This window comes from Pinus tabuliformis, chromosome Q, assembly GCF_031772625.1.
Source record: "Pinus tabuliformis cultivar Carrire ecotype Pingquan chromosome Q, CPIR1, whole genome shotgun sequence".
In the NCBI taxonomy this organism is placed as follows: Eukaryota; Viridiplantae; Streptophyta; class Pinopsida; order Pinales; family Pinaceae; genus Pinus; species Pinus tabuliformis.
Genome location: NC_142296.1, coordinates 696,680,783 through 696,694,143, shown reverse-complemented (window position 1 = coordinate 696,694,143; position 13,361 = coordinate 696,680,783).

Here is a 13,361-nt window from a genome sequence, read left to right as displayed (position 1 = left end):
TGATTCCAATCAAGCAATTTTGTGAACTATGGTCGTGAAAGAAGTTCCTCCCAATCTGACTCAGACATACAACCCTTTACTTGTCACGAAGCAAGGTGAGAAAACTTAAGCCAAACTCTCAGGAAGAAAAGTGTTCGAATGCAGAGTAGTATACCATATTTATAGACCAATTTGAATTCAAATCCAACCATTCCCTCCAATGTCTGATCATTAATGCACATTTGATGGTAGATTTCCAAAGATATGCTCCATAAATTCTTTTTCCCTGCTCCTTCCAATGGAAAAATCACCATCAAATCAGCTACAGTGCGTCCAACAGTCATTTTTCGGCCATGTTGTGCTGGACCCATCCACCTAGTGCAACTACTTCGATGCAACTTCCCTTGGCACCATCCTTTGACTTATCGCCCAACCCCTTCACTTTTCCTTTTTATATTTTGGGCAGTGTAGTTTAAAGCCCATACTTCCTTGTAGCTATCTGGAGTACTAAGATTATCTCGCAATCATATAGTCATTGCACAGGGGTGGGATCACCCCTATACAACTTCAATCGAATCCCATTGAATTTTCCTGAAAATAATTCCCCATTTAGCTTCACGAGCTAAACTACGCCTCCATCTATAATTTCCTTCACAACATATGATCCTAGCCAATGCATCTGAAATTTTCCCAGGAACTTTGCGAACTTACTGTCATACAACAATACTAAATCTTTGATCTTGAAGGTGCATTGTTTGATATGACGTTCATGCCATGCCTTTTCATGGTCCTTCTACATCTACTGATGAAATCCAACCAAGAAGCAATCTTCCTCCAACTCAATGAGTTGTGCGTGCCATTCTTCCATGGTATCGTGATTAGCCATGTTAGTAACTAAAACAATCTGTAAGCTTGGCATTATGTATTCCATGGGCATTACAACCTCTTGCTCATATACTAGTCTGAATTGTGTTTGTCCAATCAGCTTTTTGCAGGTAGTCATGTACACCCAGAGGATTGTTGGTATACGCACATCCTAGTCATTTCGCTTCGCATTGAAAATCTTCGTCAAAGCGCTTTCCAGAATTTTGTTGAAGGCTTCTATTGTGCCATTCACTTGAGGGTGATAAGGCGTACTCTTCTGATGATATATCTAGAATTCCTCAAGACATACAACAATTGTCTCATTCAAGAAGTGTGTGCCCCTATCACTCAACAAAATCTTAGGTAAGCCAAATTGAGACAACATATATTCAAAAATGAACTTTGCGGCGATAGTGGCACTACAATATTTTACAGGTTGTGCCTCCGCCCACCCACGGGGGCTTCACTCAATGAACCTATGACATATCACATACATTTGTGGCATATTAAACAATACCCTTAATTTGACTACATATTGGAAAATATCTCTAAAAATCACATTATTTAATCCCCTACCAATATGAACCCAATACAACTTCCCAATTTAAAAACCCCTAATTGCACTAGATATTGTAGGTATCCATTTTTTCATTAACACTTTTTATACCCCTTTATATTTTTTCATTAACTTTGAGCTCCATTTTTTATACTTACCAATATAAAAATCCTTTAGCCCCTATATATCCTCCAATATATTATGTCATTTTTTCCTAAATATATTGTTGGCATTATGAGACAAGTGTTGTCCTTGATGGCAAATCACACAAATGACAGATCATAGTGCAGCATGTCAGTAGCAAGGAATTGATGATCAGACTACAATAATGAAGAGGGAAAAATATATATACGCAGTTTCATCGTGGCCAAGCCGTGTATACACGCGGGTTAGATGTTCCAAAGACGCGTATGTGTATACACGCACTTTCACGAAAGGAAAAGCGCGTACATGTGGGAGAACTTATGTTTGGTCCGTGGTATTTAGTCCTTGGTATTTGAACCTATGGTTTTGGACCGTGGTATCTCGTCTGAAGTGTTGATCCCAAGTATTGGGTCCATGGTATTGATTATTTATGGTTTTGGATCATAGTATTGAGAAAGCCTAAGACTATAAAAGGAGAAGAAGATCATTAGGCAAAGGCATGGAAAAAGACTTGAATATCTGATGAAGTATGAGATCCAGTATGCAGGTTATGGGTTTATGATGCATTGCTTGATCTGAGCTAAGGAGGAATCTCACCGATTGATGGAGAACAAGATCTAAGGATAGATCGAGATCAAATGGTTTGAAATGAACTATCTCTATATGGTTGATTATGCTTATTCTAGATCTGTATACTGACACATGTAATGTTCTGAACTAGGTATAACTTAAGTTTGAAATAGCTGCAAGTCATGATTGAATATTTATAGATCTGTATGCGGGTTGGCTTTGGTGAAAGCGCGTATGTACGCAGGTTTGGTTCATCGTAGTAGTGTATACATTATGAAGAATGATATTTGAAGTTGCAGTTGGGTCTGATTGTTATTGCAAAGTTCTGTTGTCTGCTCTGTGTTCTGGTGACTGTGTTGTTGATAGGGTTTCAGTGTTTCAGTGATTCAGAGATTGATGATGCTAGTATTGATTGATTTTGTGCTTCAATGATATTGATGGGTCCAGTATGAAAATTGGATGAAATGTGGCCTTCAGATTATTGTGTTGTGATTCAGGAGTATCCAATCTGAAAATTCATGAAATGTGGTACCTGGAGGAAGAAAGAGAAGGTTGTAGTCTTCTGTAGGTCGGCACCTACGTACTAGTACATCAGCTAGTACAAGAGCTAAGAGGGTGGTAGCTCTCTTCCAGTAGCAGCTGGAGAACGAGTAAAGGTTGGAGCATTTCAGTAGGTCGGCACCTACGTACTAGTAAATGGATCGGCTAGTACAAGAGCTAAGGGGGTTGTAGCTCCCTTCCAGGAGAGTCTGGAGAACGGGAGAAGGTTGTAGCCTTCTGCAGGTACAAGCCTGTGTACTGGTATAAGACTGCACCAGTATAAAAATATTGTAAAATGAAGTTTCTTATTAAAAGAAGATAGAGACGACTTGCAGCAGGTGGTTTTCACCCACATAGGGTTTCCACCTTATATCATGGTGTTCATGTGTGCTTCTTGTGTGTGATGATCTGTTCTGTTTTACTGCACCTGCTTACTATTCATATGGTTAATTAAGTTCTGATGCGCTAACTAAAGATCAACATTTAATGGAGTAACTGAATCATAAGTATTATGGATATATGCTAGTTCCATTAGACACAGTTGCGTATACATGTGAGTTCTATCAACTGAAGTAGCGTATATGTATCTAAGTATGGAAATGAAAAGTTTTATTGATTTGATAATATTGATTCACCCCCCCCGCCCCACCCCTCAGTATTATTTCCAACAATTGGTATCAGAGCAGGTCCTTCGATAGAAGCTTGATCACTTGAAGAAGATCCATGGAACAATGGGAAAGAAGCTTAAGAAGAAAGCACCTAAGAAAAAGAAGACATCTCAGAAGAACTATGAAAGTGGGAGTATCGATTGGGGAATATGTGGAAGAAGCACTTGAGATTCGGAATCACTTCAGAATGATGATGAACTATCAGGTATGAATTTGTTATCCTCTGGTGATACAATTATCTATCCATTTGAAGATGATGAAAGTGATAACGAAACGACTGAAATTGCTCTTATGGGTGAGCAAGAAAGATATCAAATAGAGGCATAATTTAAAAGGCTTACAGACAAAATTAGAGATCAACAAGATCTATTGAACAAAAGGGAATGTTCTTTCAAAGAAGAAGCTACCAAACTAAAAGTTCAACTAGAGGAAGAAAACAAGGTAAGGAAGGTATTCAAGGACAAGGTAGTTCAATGTCAAAAGTTGCAGGATGAAGTGACATCATTAAGAAATTAAGTCAATGAAAGGAGCACAACAATCAAGAAACTCAGAGATAGATCCAGTTATTATGAAAGGATTGAAGCTATGATCCTCTCGCTAAAGGAAGATCTTGAAGAATCAAACAAGCAGAATAACGAACTACTCCAAGCTCTTGAAAAAAAGAAAATGAAGTTCTTGAACTAAGACATCAGTTGGAAGAAGGAAGAAAAGCTAAAGAAAACATGAAGAAGCAGTATCATGAAAAGGAGGAGCAACATCAGGTTGAGATAAATATTCTTAAATATAACTTAGAAGAAAAGGGTAAGCTCTTACGATTTCAAGATAGTACTAAGATCTTGGATGATATTCTTAGTAGTCAAAGGTCTCCTGCTATCAAAACTGGCCTTGGTTTTTATGAATCTGTTGAAGATGAATCTAGCTCAAAAGGAGAGGCAAGGAACTCTAATGTAGAATCTAAAATAATCAACAAGGAGATGAGAGGACAACCCCATAAACAACCAAGGAAAGAAATTCTTCAAAGAAAATCTTTTACTCCTCCGATGAATAATGTTGAATGTTATGTATGTCATAATCTTGGACATGTTGCAGCCAGATGCCGAAGTAGAATGGTTCAAGACCATCACACAGAAAGAACATCACGTTCCAGGTACTTTAAGGGATATTGCTTTGCTTGCAATATGTTTGGTCACAGAGCTGTTGATTGCTACAGAAGAAATATGAAACATGTGAGATGTTATGCATGTAACAAGCTTGGACATATAGCTAAGGAATGCAGGAACAAAGTACGGGCACCATACCGAAAGAAGAAAACATCATCACACTTGAAGATATGGAAGAAGAAGGAAGTACAGTTAGAAAGATGTGTCACAACACAACATACAGACATAACAGACTCAGAGGGAGTTGAAAGTATAAAACTTCAGTGTCCTAAATCTCATACGCAAGTTTCATAAAGGGAAGTCGCGTATATACGTGAGTTAGACACTGCACAGTCACGTATATGTCAGTCTGAGGAAAAGCAGAAGGGACAGGCTCAGAAAAAGGGTCTGATATGATTCAGTCTATTATTTTCTCTGTTTGATAATGGTTACAATATGCTAATGATGTGTGGAAATGTCTTGATACTCATAAGATGTTTAGAAGTGTTTTTGATCCTAACTTGATGATGATGATGTCGTGATACTTCTTGTTGATATATGCATGATCAGATCTGATAGTAAACAGATGGCACAGGTTCAGGGGGAGTTTATGTTTTGAATAATGCATTGTTGGCATTATGGTTAGTAGTCCTTGGTGATGATACTTATATGGCTAAATGATATATCTTGCTATGATTATGAGTTATCCATGACAAAATCTCATATGATTCTTGGGGTTACATAGTTGATGTTCAGATCAGATTTGTGGTTGATTCTTTGATGATGCATATATGGTGTTTACATGGTGATCTTCATAAGGATAAGGAGAAGTACAAAGCTTGAATACACATCTTCTTTACTTGATGATGAGTTACTCATATGCTGCTATCATCATATGCATAAAGATCATATAATACAGTTATGATGCAGGTTTCCTATAATTCTTGGCGCTCATGTGGATGAGGATTGTTGTTGTTGATGATATCAAGAAGTCTTGTCTTGAGCTCTAGATACATAGTGTTTGATACATGGAGTTGCATTGTTGGAGATATGATGATGATGAGTTCTTACCTATATGATGATAGGTTGATACTCACATATGTTGATTGATGATTGTCAGGTAAGGGATATTCCCGTGTAATGTTACATGGATGGTATATAAGATCATGCAGATCTTGATGATGATGAGACGGCTATGGTGTTTTTCACATATGATTTTATGATGATGTTCAAAAGGATGAGTTGATATCTATATGCAGACATACCTTGTTACAAAACATTTACAGGTTGCTGGTCTGGAAGTGGTTGTACGCGAGTTTTATGAAGAACATCCGCGTATATATGCCTGTTTCTGTGGATACAGTCGCGTATATGTTGGTTTGATTTCAGGTGGATCAGCTGCAGAAGGAGAACAGAAGGAGAAAATGGTTGCTAATCTGGATAGTGCTACTGATATTAGTTATTGGTGACTTTCATAGTCTTGCTCAAGATATTTTGTCTCTATGTCATGTATATCTTTTCTTATCAAGGTCATGTAACGACCTATGTTGGTTTCCCCACTATGCTTGGGATGAATAATGTAATGTACTTATTTTTCATATGTAAACTTCTGGTGTATCCCCACTTGGTTGGGTAGATGAGTCAATTCGGGTATATCCCCACTTAGTTGGGAGATGGATGTATGTATGAGTCTTTGGTATAGAGTCATGTTCTTTCTTGTAGAACATCTTTTTTTAGACCTTGTTTACAGTTAGGGGGAGCATGATCATCACACTTCAGCAAAGCAGAGATTTCAGCATGTACTCAAAGGGAGAATGGTCAGATTGGTACACCTTGGCATATACAAAGGGGGAGCTCATTCAGAAATTTCAGCAGGTACTCAGGGGAAGTATGGACAGTGGAATGTTTATCAAAGAAAGAGAATATCTTGGTCCGCCCTTTGCCCTTGATGTCAAAGGGGGAGAGTGATTTGGTGTTGTTGCCATCAAGTCCAAAGGGGGAGATTGTTGGCATTATGATGCATGTGTTGTACTTGATGGCAACCCACTCGTAGAAGAACAACTCACTTATATATAACTAGATGTATCTACAGAAGAGATATCAGAATACATGGGATGCAGGACAGCTCAAAGGAATCAGATGACAATTCTCAGTAATGACAAGTTAGCTTTGCCATCAAGTCCAAAGGGGGAGATTGTTGGCATTATGAGACAAGTGTTTTCCTTGATGGAAAATCACACAGATGACAGATCATAGTGCAGCAGGTCAGTAGCAAGGAATTGATGATTAGACTACAAGAATGAAGAGGGAAAAATATATATACGCAAGTTCATCGTGACCAAGCCGCATATACACACGGGTTAGATGTTCCAAAGACGCGTATGCGTATACACACACTTTCACGAAAGGAAAAGCACGAACATGTGGGAGAAATTATGTTTGGTCTGTGGTATTTAGTACTTGGTATTTGAACCTATGGTTTTGGACCATGGTATCTCACCTGAAGTGTTGATCCCAAGTATTGGGTCCATGGTATTGATTATTTATGGTTTTGGATCATAGTATTGAGAAAAGCCTAAGACTATAAAAGGAGAAGAAGATCATTAGGCAAAGGCATGGAAAAAGTCTTGAATATATGATGAAGTATGAGATCCAGTATGCAGGTTATGGATTTATGATGCATTGCTTGATCTGAGCTAAGGAGGAATCTCACCAGTTGATGGAGAACAAGATCTAAGGATAGATCGGGATCAAATGGTTTGAAATGAACTATCTCTATATGGTTGATTATGCTTATTCTAGATCTGTATACTGACGCATGTAATGTTCTGAACTAGGTATAACTTAAGTTTGAAATAGCTACAAGTCATGATTGAATATTTATAGATTTGTACGCGTGTTGGCTTTGGTGAAAGCACGTATGTACGCGGGTTTGGTTCATCGTAGTAGAGTATACATTATGAAGAATGATATTTGAAGTTGCAGTTGGGTATGATTATTATTGCAAAGTTCTGTTGTCTGCTCTGTGTTCTGGTGATTGTGTTGTTGACAGGGTTTCAATGTTTCAGTGATTCAGAGATTGATGATGCTAGTATTGATTGATTTTGTGCTTCAATGATATTGATGGGTCCAGTATGAAAATTGGATGAAACGTGGCCTTCAGATTATTATGTTGTGCTTCAGGAGTATCCAGTCTGAAAATTCATGAAATGTGGTACCTGGAGGAAGAAAGAGAAGGTTGTAGCCTTTTGTAGGTCGGCACCTACGTACTAGTACATCAGCTAGTACAAGAGCTAAGGGGGTGGTAGCTCTCTTCCAGTAGTAGCTGGAGAACAAGTAAAGGTTGGAGCATTTCAGTAGGCCGACACCTACGTACTAGTAAATGGATCAGCTAGTACAAGAGCTAAGGGGGTTGTAGCTCCCTTCCAGGAGAGTTTGGAGAACAAGAGAAGGTTGTAGCCTTCTGCAAGTACAAGCCTGCGTACTGGTATAAGACTGCACTAGTACAAAAATATTTTAAAATGAAGTTTCTTATTAAAAGGAGATAGAGATGACTTGCAGCAGGTGGTTTTCACCCACATAGGGTTTCCACCTTATATCATGGTGTTCATGTGTGCTTCTTGTGTGTGATGATCTGTTTTGTTTTACTGCACCTGCTTACTTTTCATATGGTTAATTAAGTTCTGATGCACTAACTAAAGATCAACATTTAATGGAGTAACTGAATCATAACTATTTTGGATATACGCTAGTTGCATTAGACATAGTTGCGTATACACGCGGGTTCTATCAACTGAAGTAGCGTATATGTATCTAAGTATGGAAATGAAAAGTTTTATTGATTTGATAATACTGATTCAACCCCCCCCTCTCAGTATTATTTCCAACATATATATACCCCAATATGAAACCACGTGGTATGGTATTTCTTACCAAATGAAGACCCCGTGCGCCCACCTAGTTAAGTATTCAATTGTGGTAATGATATATCTGGCCCCTATCTTCTTCCCGAATGGTTGTACTGGTCCCACAAAATATATTGTCCACTTATCAAATGCCTGTAACGTCACTTGTAGATTCAGTGGCAATTCATCTCTTCGTGATGGTCTCCCCATCCTCTGATAGACATCACATGCCCTACAATATATTTTGAATTCCTTATGCACAATCGGCCACCAAAGTCCTACACGTAGGATCTTCTTCGTACTTTGTCTTCCTGCATAATGTCCTCCTGCTACTCCTCCATGCACTTCTGTAAGGATACTTTGCTTCTCATACTCCATAACATACCTTATGGGGTCCGGGGCAGCGCCCCAGAAAATTTTGGTTTTGGACCCTAGGCAGACCCACCTATGGTTTTGTGCATGATTTTCGCACATGTTTTTTGGATGCGATGGTTTTCGGTCCATGGTTTTGGATGCTTCAGCATGTATAAATATGTATTGTAACATTGAAAGGAAATAAATGAAAAATCAAGCTGGTAGTCCCGGTTTTAGGATCCAGGGGAAAATCTCTATGTATATGTGTTTTATGCGTTATGCTCTCGCATTGTTTATTTTATGTGTTTTAGAATTCGTATGCAAGTAATTTCTATATGGGGTTAAAACCTACATTTGGTATCAAAGTTGTTTTGGCTTCAAGGGGACGCCTTTGTTGCTGAGGGGTTTCACTCGGGCCTGTGGTAGACCCTGTTCAGTGGGAGATCTGCAAGATCGATTTTGGTGGTAAAAGAAGATGGTGAGCAATGGAAAGATAGAGATCGAGAAATTTAATGGTTAGAGTTTTGATTTGTGGAAACTCAAGATGGAGGATCTGTTGGTGGATAAAGATCAGTGGATCGCAGTAGATCCAGGTACTAAACCAACGGGAGTGTCTAATGAAGAATGGAAAAAGTTGGATTGGAAGGCAAAGAGCACAATATGATTGTGTGTCTTAGATTCAATATTGTTGAATGTATCAGGGGAAGCTACGTCGAAGGCTTTGTGGGACAAGTTAGGGACTTTGTACCAATCTAAGTCTCTGGTGAATAAATCATTCCTGCAGAAAAAGCTATATAACCTGAGGATGAAAGATGGAGACTCGGTTACAGAGCATTTGAATGCATTTAATATTGTGGTAAGTTAGTTAGCATCTGTTGATATTAAAATTTTAGATGAAGATAAGTGCATCAGTTTGTTGTGTTCTCTACCAGATTCTTGGGATAGTATGGTTATTGCAATAGGTAGCAATGCAACTGCCTTGCAGTTTGATGAAATAGTCTCAGCCTTACTAAGGGAGGAGATGAGACGGAAAAATATGGAGAGCAAGAATGGTGATGCCTTGTTTGTACGAGGATGGTCCCAGAATAGAAACAAAAATAAGTCATCGAGTGGGATATCTAAATCTAGAGAGAGATCTAAATCTCTAGGAAAACCTGTAAAGGTGGTGTGCTGGAAATGTGGAAAGGAAGGGCACTTGAAAAGGGATTGTAAATCTAAAGCTCCTGATAAAGGAAAGGGATCTGATGATGCTCCTTCTGCAGAGGTGAAAACCACCTCAGATGAAGGTGGGGATGTGTACTTGGCTTCTTCAAGTACACATGTAGATCATGAGGCATGGTTGATTGGCTCAGGTGCATCCTTTCACTTCACTCCCCACCGAGAGTGGTTCTGCGAGTATGAGAAATACGGTGGTGGTGATGTCTTCTTAGGGGATGATAGGAAGGCTAGATTGGTCGTGGAAAAGTAAAGTTGAAATTGCAAGGTGAAGAGTTAGAACACTTCTAGGTGTTCTGCATATTCCTTCATTGGCCCGAAATCTGATTTCTATAAGCAAGCTAGATGATGCAGGTGTAAGATGGTTCGGGGAGCACTGGTATTGATGCGGGGATTTTGGATTGGAACTATGTACAAGCTGCAAGGTAGCACTGTTATTGATGGGTGCAGTAGTTCTATGGTTCCTGAAAGTGGAGCAGAAGATCTAGTGGTCTTTGGAGAGAAGACCATGCTGTGGCATCAAAGGCTTGGACATAATGGAGAGAAGGGCCTTCGAATACTTCATGGTAAAGGTATGGTAGAAGGTATGAGTAATAGCTCTTTGGATTTTGATTTCTGTGAAAATTGTGTATATGGGAAGTAGAATCGGGTGAGTTTCCCCTCTGGTAGTAAGAGGGCAAAACAAATATTAGAACTTGTGCACATTGATGTGTTTGGACCTTTGAAGGTTCCATCACTGGGTCAGTCTGTCTACTATGTATCATTTATAGATGACTTCTCAAAGAATACATGGATATATTTCCTTAAGAAGAAATTTGAAGCCTTTGACAGGTTTAAAGAATTTAAGGCTCTCGTGGAAAATCAGACAAAGAAGAAGATAAAGGTGCTGAGGACAGATAATGGTGGAGAGTTTTGCAGCAAGGAATTTGAAGAATTCTGTAAGAAGTGTGGTATAGCACGACAGAAGAGTACTCCATATACACCTCAACAAAATGGAGCTGCAGAAAGAATGAATAAGACGTTGATGGAAAGGGCAAGAAGTATGCTCAGTGGTGTCAGGTTAGGACAGGAATTCTGGGCAGAGGCAGTGGATACTGCATGTTACCTAGTCAACAGGTCAAGTTCATCAGTGTTGGAGGATAAGACTCCACAAGAGGTATGGACTGGTAAGAAACCCTCTCTTTCACATCTGAGGGTATTTGGATGTGATGCATATCTACATGTTCCAAAGGAGAAACGAACCAAGTTGGATAGTAAATCTGAAAAGTGCATCTTTATTTGGTATAAGCGTTAACACTCAGGTTGTTCCCTTTGACTCCTAAGGGAATACGGCCGAGGTAACCACTAACCAATATTTTGGCCACAGGTCCTAGCCTACCTGTAACCAAAGAGGGCTCTCTCTTTCTGATTTAACTTTGTTTTGATGAGGTTCTAGACTAGCTATGATCCACAAGGCTTTGTTTTGAATTTGCTGGATGATGATTTCAGTCAGAACATGTGTGTTTTTTGTAGGGTGATCTAGGCCATTGGGCATGGAGTCCATGATGCTTAATTGCTTGATATGTCTGTTTTGAAGAAACAGTGATGCTACGGAGCCAAACAGGTGTCTGTGGAACAATTTTTCGAATCTGTAATATGATGGGATGAAATCAAGGAATGAAAGGCAACTAAGGATCTTTCAGTAAACTGATATGGGGAATAGTGGAAACATTACTTAGGAGCATTTGAGAATTCCTGAATAACATTTATGTTGATAGAACGAATACAAACATGAGCAACTAAGAATTCATGTTTATGATTAATTCTGAAGAAAACATATTTAACAACAGAGATTGAGCACAGGGTGTAATTAAACATTTCCTATACCATTCTTTTTCTCTATTGCTAGACTAGTGAAACATGTATATGATTTAAGTAGACATAAGAAAGACAAAACATAGTTCAAGATAACTTATTGTTCCATTAGACACCACAGGAATTCTGTAACAGCACACAGAGCATCATTGAGACATCAAACACTCAAGAGATAATGAACTTTTCCATCCTTTGCATTAGATCATCTGAAAATATACAATATAGTGTCTTAGAGAGAAAATCACCAACCCCAAATACGTTGTTAGGGGAGGTATATATACAAAATTTAGATACAAAAATATCTAGCTGATGAATTAATGGCTCATAAATATTGTGCCAACTCTTGAAGAATTACAGCTGAGAGAGTAAATGCTGTAATAACTGCTTAGCGCATTAGCTGTCCAAAATTGTCAGAACGTTTTGACTTTGTGACTCACTGAGTCGGTTGGAGCCGTGTTTCCCAAAATCTGCGCGTTTCCTTTGTCTTGGCTTGCTATCGTAGTATCATGCCGAGTCACTTCTTTTACCCGCTTTGCCTGCTGTCCTGATTCTGCTTTTTGACTTTGGTTGACCTGAAGCTGACTAGGACAGGCCAAACCGAGATTATTGAGGCAAAATTTGCAGCATTGCCTGCCACCAATCTTCCTTGGGCATTTGGTGTCTTCGTATTTTTATCAAAGTTTCATCTGCCTCTGTATACCTGTAAAAATTTGGTGGGACCTCAAACAAGTGATTAATCTCATGCTCAATGTAGAATAGATTTTCAAGCTTGTCATATAGGCTCTGCCCTGATGGAGGTCCTGTTTCCTCAGAGGTACTGGTGGATGCTGTGATCTGATTTTCAATAAAATTTGTCATCCTAGTAGCATATTGCTCACGGATGAGCAGTCTTCCTGTGCCGGTCAATAGGCTGGGCAATCCTTTATCTTGCAATGCTCCCATCCTAAGTTTGTAGTCATCTACCTCAGCCTGCATTTCCTGACATTTTCTTTCTACAGTCTGCACAAAATTTCTGAGGGTCAGCACTTTTTTAACTATTAGAACAGCATCTGTTCTGTTGTTGATGTTCAGGGCTGCCAACTCCTCCCTGGTGTGATTATCGAGGAAATGTATCATCCTGTTGGCTTGCTCAGGCTTATTCCCTAGTGCTGCTCTGGCCTTCTGGCTTTTAAATTGTGCTTGGCATATTAATTCCATCTGTTCATGCACTGTTTTGATTGACTTCCACTGTCTGGTAATGGAGTGGTGAATCCAGGCCCAAAAAATCTTTTTTATTTCTTCCAGAGTATTTTCTAATTTTAGTTCCTTCTGTAAGGCCTTTATTTTGTCCTTTAGAGCCTTAATCTCTCTGGTCTGCTCGGCCACTGTCATTTTAGATCTATCATACTTAGTTTCCAACTTTGCCAATTTCTCTTTGGCTTGTCTGATCTCTGTAGCCTGTAGTTCTAGTTCTTTGACAGCTTTGGTCCAATCATCCAAGCTTATGTTAGCCTCAGGAGCTGTTGTTGTTTCTTCTGCCGCATCTACTGTTGTTGTAGCCGTTGCAGGGGTCGTTGCTGCCTCTGTAGTTGTT